This window comes from Bufo bufo, chromosome 5 (genome assembly GCF_905171765.1).
Source record: "Bufo bufo chromosome 5, aBufBuf1.1, whole genome shotgun sequence".
NCBI lineage: Eukaryota > Metazoa > Chordata > Amphibia > Anura > Bufonidae > Bufo > Bufo bufo.
Window position 1 is genome coordinate 512,186,609 of NC_053393.1, and position 15,035 is coordinate 512,201,643.

Sequence of the window (15,035 nt, forward strand, 5' to 3'; positions counted from 1 at the left end):
TTTTAATGCAAAAAAGTGCCAATTTTAGTGCCCTAAATTGAAAAAAATCTTATTTTCAATTGTCGAGTGACATTTTACCATTTTTGGCATATACAAACCCCTGCTGTGCCTGGGTGACAGGGGCCTAAATCTCTTAAAATCGTCTGTTCTATTGCTGGGTGACAAGAACCCACTTTTGCCGTGAATGAACCCCTGCTGTGCCTGGGTGACAGGGGCCTAAATCTCTTAAAATCCTCTGTTCTATTGCTGGGTGACAAGAACCCACTTTTGCCGTGAATGAACCCCTGCTGTGCCTGGGTGACATGGGCCTAAATCTCTCAAAATCCTCAGTTCTATTGCTGGGTGACAAGAACCCACTTTTGCCGTGAATGAACCCCTGCTGTGCCTGGGTGACATGGGCCTAAATCTCTCAAAATCCTCTGTTCTATTGCTGGGTGAAAAGAACCCACTTTTGCCGTGAATGAACCCCTGCTGTGCCTGGGTGACATGGGCCTAAATCTCTCAAAATCCTCAGTTCTATTGCTGGGTGACAAGAACCCACTTTTTCCGTGAATGAAACCCTGCTGTGCCTGGGTGACATGGGCCTAAATCTCTCAAAATCCTCTGTTCTATTGCTGGGTGACATGAACCCCCTTTTGCCGTGAATGAACCCCTGCTGTGCCTGGGTGACAAGGGCCTAAATCTCTCAAAATCCTCTATTCTATTGCTGGGTGACATGAACGCCCTTTTGCCGTGAATGAACCCCTGCTGTGCCTGGGTGACATGGGCCTAAATCTCTCAAAATCCTCTGTTCTATTGCTGGGTGACATGAACCCCCTTTTGCCACGAATGAACCTCTGCTGTGCCTGGGTGACATGGGCCTCGTTCTCTCAAAATCCTCTGTTCTATTGCTGGGTGACATGAACCCTCTTTTGTCGTGAATGAACCCCTGCTCTGCATTGCTGACAGGGAACTAAATTTAGTGAAAACATCTGTTACTGATCGGAAGATGCGCGACTACAAGTGCACGCTGATGATGGCATTCCCACCTGACAGCGGGGGCACAGTGGAAGCACAAGGCGAAGGCAGAGGAGGAGGAAGAGGTCGCCAACGCAGCTGGGGCACCACCAGCACCTGAGAAGGCAGGGTTAGCATGGCCAAAATGTGGAAAAGCTTTGTCAGCCTTGGAGGTGCTGACCTTCCCTGCAGCCAGTGTATAGTGTAAATGTGTGTTTAGCACGGCAGAGAGCATTATCACAGGCCGCAGCCAATGTGGACAAGCTTACGTTTATTAAAATAAACCAGGCATGGATCCCACAGGACTTGTCCGTACCTTGTGCAGAATAGACATTTATACGAGCCTCAACCATCCATTCTTGTACTCAAGTGCACTTATTCTTTGTTTTATTTTGTTATATGTCCCAATATTTTGGGGGACACCCCAATTTAAAAATAAAAAATAACACAAATCAGTGTTGGCTACCTATTCCTCCTTCACCGCCGCTTCCACCTACACCGCCACGTCAACCTACAGCGCCACATCCACCGCCTCTTCAACCTCCTACTCCTAGATCCAGATTGTTATTTTTAATTTTTCTGTATTTTATGTTATTTTAAGTCATTTCCCTATCCACATTTGTTTGCAGAACAGTTGCCATGCTCTTAAGCACAGTGTGATGCCTTTTGCAGCCCTCTAGCCCTTTCCAGGACTATTTTAGAGCCATTTTAGTGCCCAAAAGTTCGGGTCCCCATTGACTTCAATGGGGTTCTGGGTCAAGTTCAGGTCCTGAACCCGAACTTTTTTTTCAAGTTCGGCCGAACTCCTCGAACCCGAACATCCAGGTGTCCGCTCAACTCTAAAGATATTACCACCCCTTCCGACAGTATAGGATTCGGATTTTCAAAATCACCACCTCCAGGAAAACTACGTGACAAGGCATCTGCCTTGACGTTCTTTTTTTTTTTTAACAAATCTTTATTTAAGTTTTTCATCTGTTATACGATAATAATAAATTGCATATCAAATGATAAGACATAACAAAAACATAAAGGTACAAAAACATAAAGGTACATCTTCGGTCTGATACAGATCATACAAGAGACTTATATGAGGACTACAGAATAAATCTTACGCGAAGCACAAAAGGTACATACTGGCATGTAGGTTATATATGCAGGTGACAGTTATACTAACTGATTTGAGACCACGGTTGAATATAGATTGAAAGAAAGAAAAACCTCCAATGGTACGTACAGCCTGTTCTTCATTCTATTCATTATACTAAGGCATCATCTTTCCAAACACTAGTATTACAACAGCAAATTACACTCTTCTAAAAGTGAGGTATTACAGCAAAGCATAAGAGATAGCATTTATTAATAATTACTAGCAGGGCTAGAAGCTGGTGCAAGTGTTGGGACAACCTGACTATTAGCCTGCCATTTTAGCCAAGGAGCCCATCTCTGCATAAATTTATCATGTGATAAGGTTTCCCAACTAGTCATCTCTTCTAATAGGCGGATCTCCTGAACCTTGTTAATCCACTCTGTTATCCCTGGTATTTTATTGGTGAGCCAGAAAACTGGAATCAGAAGTTTTGCCGCAGCTACTAATGAGGCTAACAAGGAGTGTTTGGTGAGAATAAATTTTTTATTAGGTAAATTCAACAGAACCACCAAAGGGGTCAGTGGAGACGAGGAAGGGACAATTTCTAGTACATATTTTGAAATCATATCCCAAAATGGGGTTATCAATGGACAGGTCCACCATATATGAATCATGGAACCTGTAGACCCTTTACACCTCCAGCATTTATCCAAATGCGAGGGATCCATGGCATGTAATTTTACCGGTGTATTGTACCACCTGGTCACCAGTTTGTAGGCATTCTCTTCGATCCTAATACACCTAGAGTATCCATGAGAATGACATAGGATCCTCTCTACTGTACTGTCATCAAATGTGATGTTAAGATCCTTTTCCCATTGGGAAATAAACCAGGGTCTACAAGGACCAGACTCTTCCATTAGCTTGTTATATATTTTGGAAATGGAACCTTTTTTACCCGTCTGTTGAAGTAGAAACATATCATACCAAGTGGGATCCAGTTTACTAGGGGTGCAGGCTAGATATTGAGTGCAAATTTTCGAAAACTGTGAGTAGTGTATAGGTGACCACGGGATGTGAGGGAAACTTGATTTCAGGTTTTGAATAGAAGGAACTAACCGATTCTTCAGAATATCTCCTATTGCCACATAGCCTAGCGCCTTCCATAGGCCCAAATCATCTTGGAAACCCTGCATTACTAAGTATGGAACATAGCAAGTGGGAGAAAACGGAGATAGGCATGGGGGAGTACGTAGTAGTGGTGATATTTTAGACCAAGTGTTCATAACTCCCTGAAAAGGGTCTAAACCTCTCTTACCTATGTTGCAGATTCTCACTGATTTAGGATCCCATAAGGTCTCTACACCTTTAGGGCCTAGTAGGCTTCTGGCTATCTTGCAACCTAGTTTAGTGATCGTAGGATTACTAATTTCGGAATGTAATCTGAGTTGGATAGCTCTATAATATACTGCTACATCGGGAAGTCCAAAACCTCCTCTAAATACGGGTTTGGTAAGAACCTTATACGCTAGCCTGGGTCTACAGCCACCCCACACAAATGAGGAAAAGAGACTACGAATCCTAGTAAGGAAGGATTGAGGGAGGGGAATAGGCAAGGTCTGCAAGGTGTATAATATCTTAGGTAAAACGTAGGTCTTTAATAAGTTTTTTCTCCCCAACCAGGATAGGAAAGGGATTTTTATGTCAGTTAATTGCTGTTTAACGCTGTCATATAATAGCGAGTAATTCAGGTGAAACAACTGATTAGGGTCTTTGGATACATTGACTCCCAGATATTTAATATGTGAATTATTCCATTTAAACGGAAAGTCCTTCTCCAATTTTGCTACAGCTGATTGGGATATATTAATTCCCAATGCCATGCATTTAGAAAGATTAATCTTAAAATTGGACAAGGAGCCGTAAGTATCTAGTTGTTTTAAGAGAGCTGGTAGTGCCTCTTCGGGTTTAGTCAGAAAGATGAGCATGTCGTCCGCGAATGCGGCTACAGTGTGTACATCCTTGCCTACTTTAAGTCCCTGGATTTTAGGGTCTTGTCTTAAAGACTGTATGAATGTTTCTAAACACAGTATAAACAGCGTGGGCGAGAGCGGGCAACCCTGATGCGTCCCGTTTGATATCTTAAAGGGAGGTGACAAGATACCATTCACTTGCACTTTTGCGGAGGGGTTAGAGTACAGAGACAGCACCGCCCCCACAAATTGAGGGGGGAGGCCAAATTTTAGCAGTGTGGCTTTCATATAATCCCAATCCACTCTATCGAATGCTTTTTCAGCATCGGTGCTGAGGAACATAAGCTTCTTCCCTTGTTTTAAAGCAAATTGTTGGGCTTGCAGGACTCTAAAGGTGCTGTCTCTGCACTCCCTGCCCCCCACAAAGCCTGACTGTTCAGGAGATATAATTCCCGGAAGTAATGGGGAAAGCCTATTGGCCAGCATCTTGGCCCATAATTTCACGTCTGCATTTAGCAGGGAGATTGGTCTAAAACTAGATGGGACTTCTGTGTCTTTGCCTGGTTTTGGCAACACAACTATATGCGCCTCTAAGGCCTGATTGGTTATGGGGGTTCCTCCTAATAGGGCATTGAAGAAGTTTACCAGTTGCGGACCTAAGACTGAAAAAAACTTTTTATAATAGGCCACAGTAAGACCATCAGGGCCTGGGCTCTTGCCAGACGGAGTTGTATTTAGAACTTTTTTCACCTCAGCCAGAGTGACAGGGGCCATCAATGATAACTTAGAAGAATCACTTAGGACCGGTAGATTCAGTGTACACAGGAAATTTTCAATTTCCCCTCTGCGTTCTGTCCTTATACCCTCCTGTTCTTCCCCTCTAAGGTTATACAGGTTGTGATAGTAATCCCTGAAGATTTTTGAAATTTTTTGGGTATCCTTTACAATAGACCCTTCCTGCGATTTCATGCGTTTGATAAAAACTTGGTCTTCTCGTTTTTTAATGAGTGCTGACATTATTTTCCCGCCTCTATTTCCGTGAACATAATGTTTGTGTTTAATTTTCAGGTAGGCCTTAGAAGCTTTAATATTTAACAGTTCCTGTAGTTCTCGTCTAACTGCTCTCAATTCTTCAAGGTCTCTAAGTGCACAGGAGCGTTTATGTGACGATTCTAGGATAGAAATGTGGGATAAAAGATCTGACAATTTCTTCGCTCTAATTTTGTTAAGGCTGGTTTTAAAGTCAGTATAAAACTGAGTCTGCTTGTATAGAACCTACCATTAGCCATTTGGCTCCAGGAGAAGTATATGGTGGGTTCAGCATGCATGTTGGTACTTGCATCCCTGGATCCGATGAAAGCTGTAATGGCACCGGACGGGGTTACAAGCAAAGTGTACTTGGCTTGCATGCTGACCTGCATTCCCTGGATTTTATGTGGCTGTCATGGCCCATGAACAGGTAGGAACAAGAGTTAGGGACCACTCATGAGACAGCCTTGACGCGGTGAGTGGCTTACTATGCTTTGGCCAAAATATAAACCAATGTCTCATCCAGCATGGAGGGCAGAGTGCTGGATGTAGTGTGCGATCACATTTGCATTTTCCGTTTGTATATGTATTTCGCCATAGTGATGTGCACCTGCAGGCAGGTTGTGCTGACCAAACCCCTTATTTTTTTCTTTGTAGTATATATTGGAGGCGTGGCGATCTCCTTGGAGTCATTGCACACCTGACCAGTTAATCTGTCCTTGAGGCTGGTTTTAAAGTCAGTATAAAACTGAGTCTGCTTGTATAGAACCTACCATTAGCCATCTGGCTCCAGGAGAAGTATATGGTAGGTTCAGCATGCATGTTGGTACTTGCATCCCTGGATCCGATGAAAGCTGTAATGGCACCGGACGGGGTTACAAGCAAAGTGTACTTGGCTTGCATGCTGACCTGCATTCCCTGGATTTTATGTGGCTGTCATGGCCCATGAACAGGTAGGAACAAGAGTTAGGGACCACTCATGAGACAGCCTTGACGCGGTGAGTGGCTTACTATGCTTTGGCCAAAATATAAACCAATGTCTCATCCAGCATGGAGGGCAGAGTGCTGGATGTAGTGTGCGATCACATTTGCATTTTCCGTTTGTATATGTATTTCGCCATAGCGATCTGCACCTACAGGCAGGTTGTGCTGACCCAACCCCTAATTTTGTTAATATGTGACCCCAGTGCGATAAATTCCCCCCTAATTACTGCCTTGTGCGCCTCCCAAAATATTGCATGGGACATATTAGGCGTTGCGTTGGTAGTAAAGTACGATTGTAATTTTTGCGAGATTGAATCCACTCGGGTTTGTGAGTCTAGAAGGGTATGATTTAGCCTCCAAGTCCATTCCCTATCACACAACTCTGGGAAACCAATGACAAGGGAGACCGGCGCATGGTCAGAGACCGTGATATTATGGAGTGTAGATGACTTAACCGCTGACAAGTACTTGTCCTGCACAAAGAGGTAATCCAACCTCTGGTATGATTTGTGAGGGTTAGAATAAAACGTGTAATCACGTCTGTCACCATGCGCCGACCTCCAAACATTGCTAAGATGCATCGATCTAAGATGTGTCTGAGCTGACCTGAGAGCTCGGAACGAGACGGCTGATTTCTGGGTAGAGGAGTCAAGCAGAGGATTCAAGGCAAGGTTAAGGTCTCCTCCCACCAACAAAATACCCGCAGCAAATGAGCCTATCTTGCTCAACACGTCTTTTAGCCAACTAATTGGTTTCACATTGGGAGCATACAGATTGCAGATCGTGATTGTTATATGTCCTTTCTCTCCTTTCAGTAGAAGGTATCTCCCCTCTGGATCTCTCACTTCAGAATGCAGTGTGAATGGGGTACCTCGCTTGAATCCTATGCTGACTCCCTTTGCCGCTGAACTACTGGAAGTGGCATGGTACCAAACATTAAAAGGGCCATATCCTAGGTTGGGAACATGCAAATGAGAAAAGTGGGTCTCTTGAAGGAGTATTATGTCTACGCCAATTTTCCTGAGAACTTGGAATATTCTACTGCGTTTTTTAGGGTTGTTGCAGTCGTGTACATTAAAGGTTGATAAACACAAGTTTAATGGAGCCATCTTAGCTAAGTGTTATTCTGCAAATTGAGTTCGCGTATCCTATCAGACGACAGAAGAGCACCTAACAAGTCACTTAACAATGTAAAACAATAACCATAACTTAAAGGTGTTTCCAGATATTTATGGAGTTGTGAGCCGGGGGGGAGTAAAAGGTTTGCACATGTTAATACCATGTGTATCCCAACCAGCCCAGAACCCCAATTCCCAGCCTCAGTCATAATAAACCAAGTGTGTGGAAAAAAAAACTAACCTGGCAGACATTCTTATTTGGCAAGGAGAGACACAGATAAAAGAAATAGGAAAAATGCTTAACAGTAGACATAATATACGCGCAGCATTATAAAAGCATATATCTTGCTCAATGTATTAAAAGATAGTGACAGTGAAACAACTAGGTATTGTCGGATACCAGAACGAAAGTAAACCAAATGACAGAGAAACTGTCCAGATAAAGCAATTTTGCTGCAGCTGATAAAGGGAAGAAAAAATAGTAGCAGCAAACCCTCAAACCGGAGCTCCTTGGGGCCATGCCCTCTTGTTCTTTCCAGATCTTTGGGGTTTCGATTTCATCCATCTGGACACTGAAGGAAGCGGTGGTAAGTCCTCTATAGGTGGGACGGGTAACCAGGAGGGAATCTCGACTGGTGGTTGTTGTAGTGCATCCCAGACTGGAGGCAGATCTTCAGGCGTTCGGACTGTGATTCGGCGGTTCCCCGCTGTGATTAAGATCCCAAACGGAAAGAGCCATCTATATGGGAACTTGGATGACCGTAATAGGTCTGTAAGCGGCTTTAATAATCGCCTTTTTTGTAATGTAGATGCCGCCAAGTCCTGATAAATTTGAACGCTGACACCTTGAAGCTTCACTTCTCCCTGTTTTCTTGCTGCTTGCAAGATTAATTCAGTGTCCCTGTAACTCAGGATACCACAGATTATGTCCCTTGGATTATCGCGGGACGCCGGCTTCGGCTTTAGGGCTCTGTGCACCCTTTCCACAGTAACATGCACTGCTTGTTCTGGGCCTAGTAGCTTATGGAAAAGGGAGTCCATAACTTGAAATAAATCCTCTTTATCTTCAGCCTCTGGCAGTCCCCTGAGTCTGATATTCCTCCTCCTGTTTCTGTTCTCCTGATCTTCCATTTGAAGCAGGAGTGTGTTCATTGCTCTAGTATGTGAGAGCAGGGAATCTTTCACCGCCTCATTAAATGTAAGCATGGCGTCTTGTGATTGTTCCAGCGTCTCAACGCGGTCACCAATATGATGTACGTCTGCTTTGATGGCCACTAGATCCGCAGCAAGAGGGGCAAGCGCTCTCTGCAGTGCTCCCTCCAAAAATTATCTGGTGAGCCCGGACTTCTCCCCGATATATGGTGTGCTGTCATCACCTGAGGAATGGTCAGAAGCAGTATCATCTGTGGCCGCGCCATGATGTTTCAGCGCCATCTTGGAAGGCCGCGCCGGCGGCTGTGAAGACGATTTGCTTAGGTGTTTATTCATCTTAGGGGTCGGGCACAGGTCCTCTCTGTGCCCCGCTGCGATCTGTGAGCAATCCTTCGGCTGGATCTTCATGCCAAGGTCAGGTTAGTGCTTAGAAATAGGCTGAGATGGGTTCTGGTGGCGAGAGCTCTGCTAACAAGCAGCCGCCATCTAGCTCGGTCAGGCCACGCCCCTGCCTTGACGTTCTTAACCCCAGGACGATAGGTGACAGTGAAATTGAATCTGGTGAAAAACAAAGACCATCTTGCCTGCCTCGGGTTCAGTCGACTCCAGGTAAGCCTGTTTTTTGTGATCAGTGAACACCGTGATCAGATGAATCGCCCCTTCCAACCAATTATGCCATTCCTCAAAAGCCAACTTTATGGCCAGTAACTCTCTGTTACCTACATCATACATCAGCGGAAGAGAGTTTTTAGAGAAAAAGGCACATGGACGCCATTTACGAGGTGACTGGCCCTGTGATAAAACTGCTCCTACCCCCACCTCGGACGCGTCCACTTCCACAATGAAAGGTTGTGATACATCCGGCTGCACCAATATAGGGGCAGAAGAGAAGCATTTCTTAATCGCAGAAAAGGCTCGGAATGCCGAATCAGTCCCTTTCTTAGTCATGTCAGTTAAGGGTTTTACTATTGCCAAATAGTTCTGAATACATTTTCGGTAATAGTTGGTGAACCCCAAAACCGCATAAGAGCCTTCAGATTTTCGGGTCGATCCTAGTCCAATACAGCACGGATTTTCTCTGCATCCATTCGAAAACCCGAAGATGACAGCAGGTAGCTCAAAAACTGCACCTCCTGTACAGCAAAAACACATTTCTCTAATTTTGCGTGCAATTTATTATCTCTTAGGATCTGTAACACCTGTCTAACATGATCCTGATGTTTCTCCTTATCTGGAGAATAAATTAGAATGTCATCCATATACACGATGTGAGGCAGTGACAGGCCTCATAGCTGCTAGGGGATATTCATGGCAGGAGTTTCTGTGTCTTCCCCATCAGTCATCAGGTCTGAGGTAGCGCCAGGTGACACAATCAGTCTGGGATAAGAGCCCAGCCCAGACTGTCAGTCAAGGAGAGAGAGTCTTGGTGCTCAAGAGGCCTGCTGGAGGCTCTGGAAGAGTGGTCTCAGCCGGGCTGGCTGAGGGGCTAGGTGTTAGCCTGAACTTTGGGGGACTCCGCGAGGTCTGGGAAACGACAGCCGAAAGGTCAGAGTCGGCAGGACTGCTAGACCCATACCCCAAAGGTACTGGACTTGCTACTACCTGAGAGGCTGGAAAAGCTGCATGTTGTTGCCGTGTGTGAACGGCGCTTTAAGTGAGGTAGGGATATTTCCTGTTTAGTTAGAGTCCAGATGGGCAAGGTGTTATTTTATGTTTTATTGCTATGAGAATAAACCTCACATTTGGACCTGCAATCCGGCTGTTGTAGAAATAATTGAGAGAATGACCCCCGAAAAAGAGCTAATCCCCCACAACGACTACAAACCTCCCCACAAGGTGATGAAAAATGTCATTCACAAAATACTGGAAAACCAGAGGAGCATTGGTCAACCCAAAAGGCATGACCAGGTTCTCAAAGTGCCCATCAGGAGTATTAAAAGCCGTCTTCCATTCATCCCTTCCTTGATCCTAACCAGATTATATGCCCCTTTCCCCCTTAAGTCCAACTTGGAGAACACCTTGGCACCAACAATCTGGTTAAACATATTGGGAATCATAGGAAGAGGGTAAGGATCACGGACAGTAATCCAATTGAGTTCACGGAAATCCAGACATGGCCGATGACCTCTGTCCTTTTTTTAACAAAAAAGAACCTTGCTGCCAGTGGAGGCTTGGAAGGTCTTCTGTGTCCATTAGCCAAACTGTCGGCAATATACTCTCTCATGGCCAGTCTTTCAGGTCCAGAAAGGTTATACAATCCAGATTTTGGCAACTTAGCTCCGGGAATAAGGTTGGATAGGACAATAATATTCCAGATGTGGAGGTAAATCCTGGCATCCACTCTCAGAAAATACATCGGCAAAATAAGATATAAAAGAGGGTAGTGTCTTAGTAGTTAAAACAGAAAAAGATGTATTCAGACAATGTGGCTGTCATGCTGCTATTGTGTGGCTGTCATGGCCCATAACAGGTAGGAACTAGTGTTAGGGACCACTCATAGAGGCGACCTTGACGTGGTGAGTGGCTTATTACGCTTTGGCCAAAATGTACACCAATGCCTCATTCAACATCCAGCATAGAGACAAGGCAGAGTGCTGGTTGCAGAGTGCTATTGCATTTGTATTTTGCTAAGGTATTCAGACATTTGTCAACTCAGTAATCACCCCAATCCAGAATCTGTCTAGCTAGCCGTCGATAAGCATCTCAATCCTTACAGTTTTGTTACTCTAGCGCAACCTCAGCAGTCAGGAGAAATTGGGCACTACCAGTCAAAGACAAATGCACATTTTCTGACTCTACTCTTACGCCTCCAAGAGTCAGATGGGAATTAAATGTCCCTCTTTTTTCTTTTTGCCGTTGAATGTATGGACAAACTCTGATAAAATGTCCCTTCTGTCCGCATTAAAAACACACTTCCTTCCTATTACCAGTATGCTTAAAAGACGGATCCAGGAGTAGCTCCCCCTAATTGCATGGGTTCGTCCACAGATATAAACCCAGGAGTAGCTTCACCCAAAGTGTCAGCGGAGGACGATACATCATTTGATGGTACATCCTGAGAGTGGGGGACCCTAGATCTCTCTCTCAGGCGTCTATCAATGCGTATAGCTAGAGACATAGCAGCCTCCAGAGACACTGGGGTTTCATGAAAGGCCAAAGCGTCCTTCAGCCTCACTGATAACCCTTGACAAAACTGGCTGCGGAGGGCAGGATCGTTCCACTCCATATCCGTAGCCCACTGCCTAAACTCAGAGCAATAAATCTCAGTGGAAAGATCACCCTGACGAAGGCCCTGCAGCTTGGTTTCGGCTAGAGAGGTCCGATCCGGATACTCATAGATAAGACCCAAAGCTTCAAAATATTCATCTACCTACTGGGAGAGCCTGGGATCTGGTCGGCAGAGAAAACGCTAATGACTGCGCATCCCCCTTAAGCAAGGAAATAACCACACCGACTCGCTGTTTCTCATCCCCAGATGAGTGTGGACGTAGTCTAAAATACAGTTTTCACGCCTCCCTAAACTAAATGAAATTATCACGTTCCCCAGAGAATCTGTCTGGGAGGGCAACTTTAGGCTCCAGATAGGCCTGGTCTCCACCACTACCACCAGGACCAACAGCCTGTGATCTCTGCATATACGAGACGGTTGTGCGGAGGTCAGCTACCTCCAAAGACAGCCCTTGCAGCTGACCTGCAAATGCAGCAATAGGATCCATGGCTGCACACAAACAAAAAATGACGGTTAAGGCGGTTTATATGTCACGCTTCGGTGTGGGAGGGAAACACCACACCAAGCAAAGGAGGGAAGGGGGAAACAGGGAATCAGGCCTGAGAACTAGGGAAGGAAGATTGACACCTCCTAGTGAAAACCCTAACCAAAATTGACTACCAGTATGAACAGACCTCAAAGGTAGGTGATTTCATACGCAGGAATACCTAAAGTCCTATCTAGTCCTATAGGACCCTGGTACTAATGGCAGGGATGAGACTACCTGTTCCTCCAAAAGGAAGGACGAACAGGAGTGTTACGACCAGAGGATGTGGATCCTCTGTGTCAGCTGATAGAGGACTGGGAGTTAGTCCAATATTGCTGACTGCTGACTCTCAGAGACAGGACCCTGGTGTCTGCACTTGTTACCTTGAATGCAGCTACCTGCAGTAGTGTGAACAGAGTCCAACAAAGGCAGAATAAAGGAACAGATGGTCTTTACTGGCAGACAGTATTCAAAAGTCACTTGACAGATACAGGCAACACAAAGTTCAGAGCAATATAGCATGCAGATATAAGCAGTCTCATAGGCAGTGCAGGATCTGGATCCAGGCAGACCTACAGGAGGAGATGAGCAGACGCGTAGTCAGGCAGTGCAGAGGTCTATAATCCAGGTGATCCAATAAACAGACAGCAGGCAGATGCGTAGTCAAACAAAGCAGAGGTCAGAATCCAGGAAATCCAATAAACAGACACAGTGGAATGCTTCAGCGGGAGTCAAGAGGTACTACAACCACGCTTGGGCACTTCATGAAGAGTGAAGCTGCCTTAAATACAAATAGTCCCGCCTCCGGGTGGGGATGGTAATCAGGAACCAGCTGCCTACTCCAATAAGAAAGGGAGAGGTGCGCGCGCGCGTGCTATAGCGCATCAGATGACACCTGGCCAGGGCCGTCTTTAATATTGATTGGACCCTGGGCAAGAATTTACTTGGGCCCCCTGGATCCCGCCTTCCCACACCTTAAAAAAAAGCCAAAATCTTATACTCACCTGTTTCCTTTCACTGGCGCTCACTAGCTGCTGGTACGGCGAGGGATGGTGCAATGCAGACACGCACACCTCACCGCGTCCTGGCACAGGCGGGCGTGATGACATCATCACGCTTGCCTGCGCTGGGATTTCACTACCAAATAGACCTCAGGCCTGTAGCCTATGACAAGTCTTGTCACCATCTGCAAATTTTAAGGCGCATTGGCGACCATTTTGGTCGCCATCTGGAACGCTGTATTGCATCAGTGACATCACCGCTGTCCACATATAAGTGATATTTTACATCAGTGACATCACCGCTCTCCACATATAAGTGATATTTTACATCAGTGACATCACCGCTGTCCACATATATGTGATGGGCGGTGATGTCACTGATGTAATATATTACTTACCGGTATATGTGGACAGCAGTGATGTCACTGATGTAATATATTACTTATGTGTGGAGAGTGGTGATGTCACTGATGTAATAGATCACTTATAAGTAATATATTACATCAGTGACATCACCGCTCTCCACATATAAGAGGCATATTACATCAGTGACGTCATCCCTTGGCGCTGGGGTGCGCAGCCAGGGCCGGCCTTAGGTGTTCAGGCGCCCTGTGTGAGCTAACCTTGTGGTAGTGTTACCTGCAGTCCTATGTAAAACCACAGATAACACTAGTGCTAAATAATGTAGTAGTGTTACCTGCAGTCCTATGTAAAACCACAGATAACACTAGTGCTAAATAATGTAGTAGTGTTACCTGCAGTCCTATGTAAAACCACAGATAACACTAGTGTAGATCATGTGGAAGTGTTACCTTCGTCCTTAGTGTGCCTCCCTGTGTCTATCGCACGGACTCCGTGCTGGCGCTGCCTCCTCTTCCATCTTCTTCCTCTTGTCCCGCACAGAACGTTCTGAAGCAGCTGCGTCAAGACATAGGAACACTGTGGGCATGGTGATACACACAGGGACGGACACACACACACACACACACAGGGACGGACACACACACACAGGGACGGACACACACACACACAGGGACAGACACACACACACACAAAGGGACAGACGCACACACACAGGGACGGACACACACACATACAAAGGGACAGACACACACACACACAAAGGGACAGACACACACACACACACAAAGGGACAGACACACACACACACAGGGACGGACACACACACACACACAAAGGGACAGACACACACACACACACACAAAGGGACAGACACAAACACAAAGGGACAGACACACACACACACACAAAGGGACAGACACACACACACACAAAGGGACAGACACACACACACACACACAAAGGGACAGACACACACACACAAAGGGACAGACACACACACACAAAGGGACAGACACACACACACACACAAAGGGACAGACACACACACACAAAGGGACAGACACACACACACACAAAGGGACAGACACACACACACACAAAGGGACAGACACAAACACAAAGGGACAGACACACACACACACACAAAGGGACAGACACACACACACACACAAAGGGACAGACACACACACACAAAGGGACAGACACACACACACAAAGGGACAGACACACACAAAGGGACAGACACACACACACACACACAAAGGGACAGACACACACACACAAAGGGACAGACACACACACAAAGTGACAGACACACACACACAAAGGGACAGACACACACACACACACACACACACAGGGACAGACACACACACAAAGGGACAGACACACACACAAAGGGAGAGAAACACACACACAAAGGGACAGACACACACACACACACAAAGGGACAGACACACACACAAAGGGACAGACACACACACAAAGGGACAGACAGACACACACACACAAAGGGACAGACACACACACACAAAGGGACAGACACACACACACAAAGGGACAGACACACACAC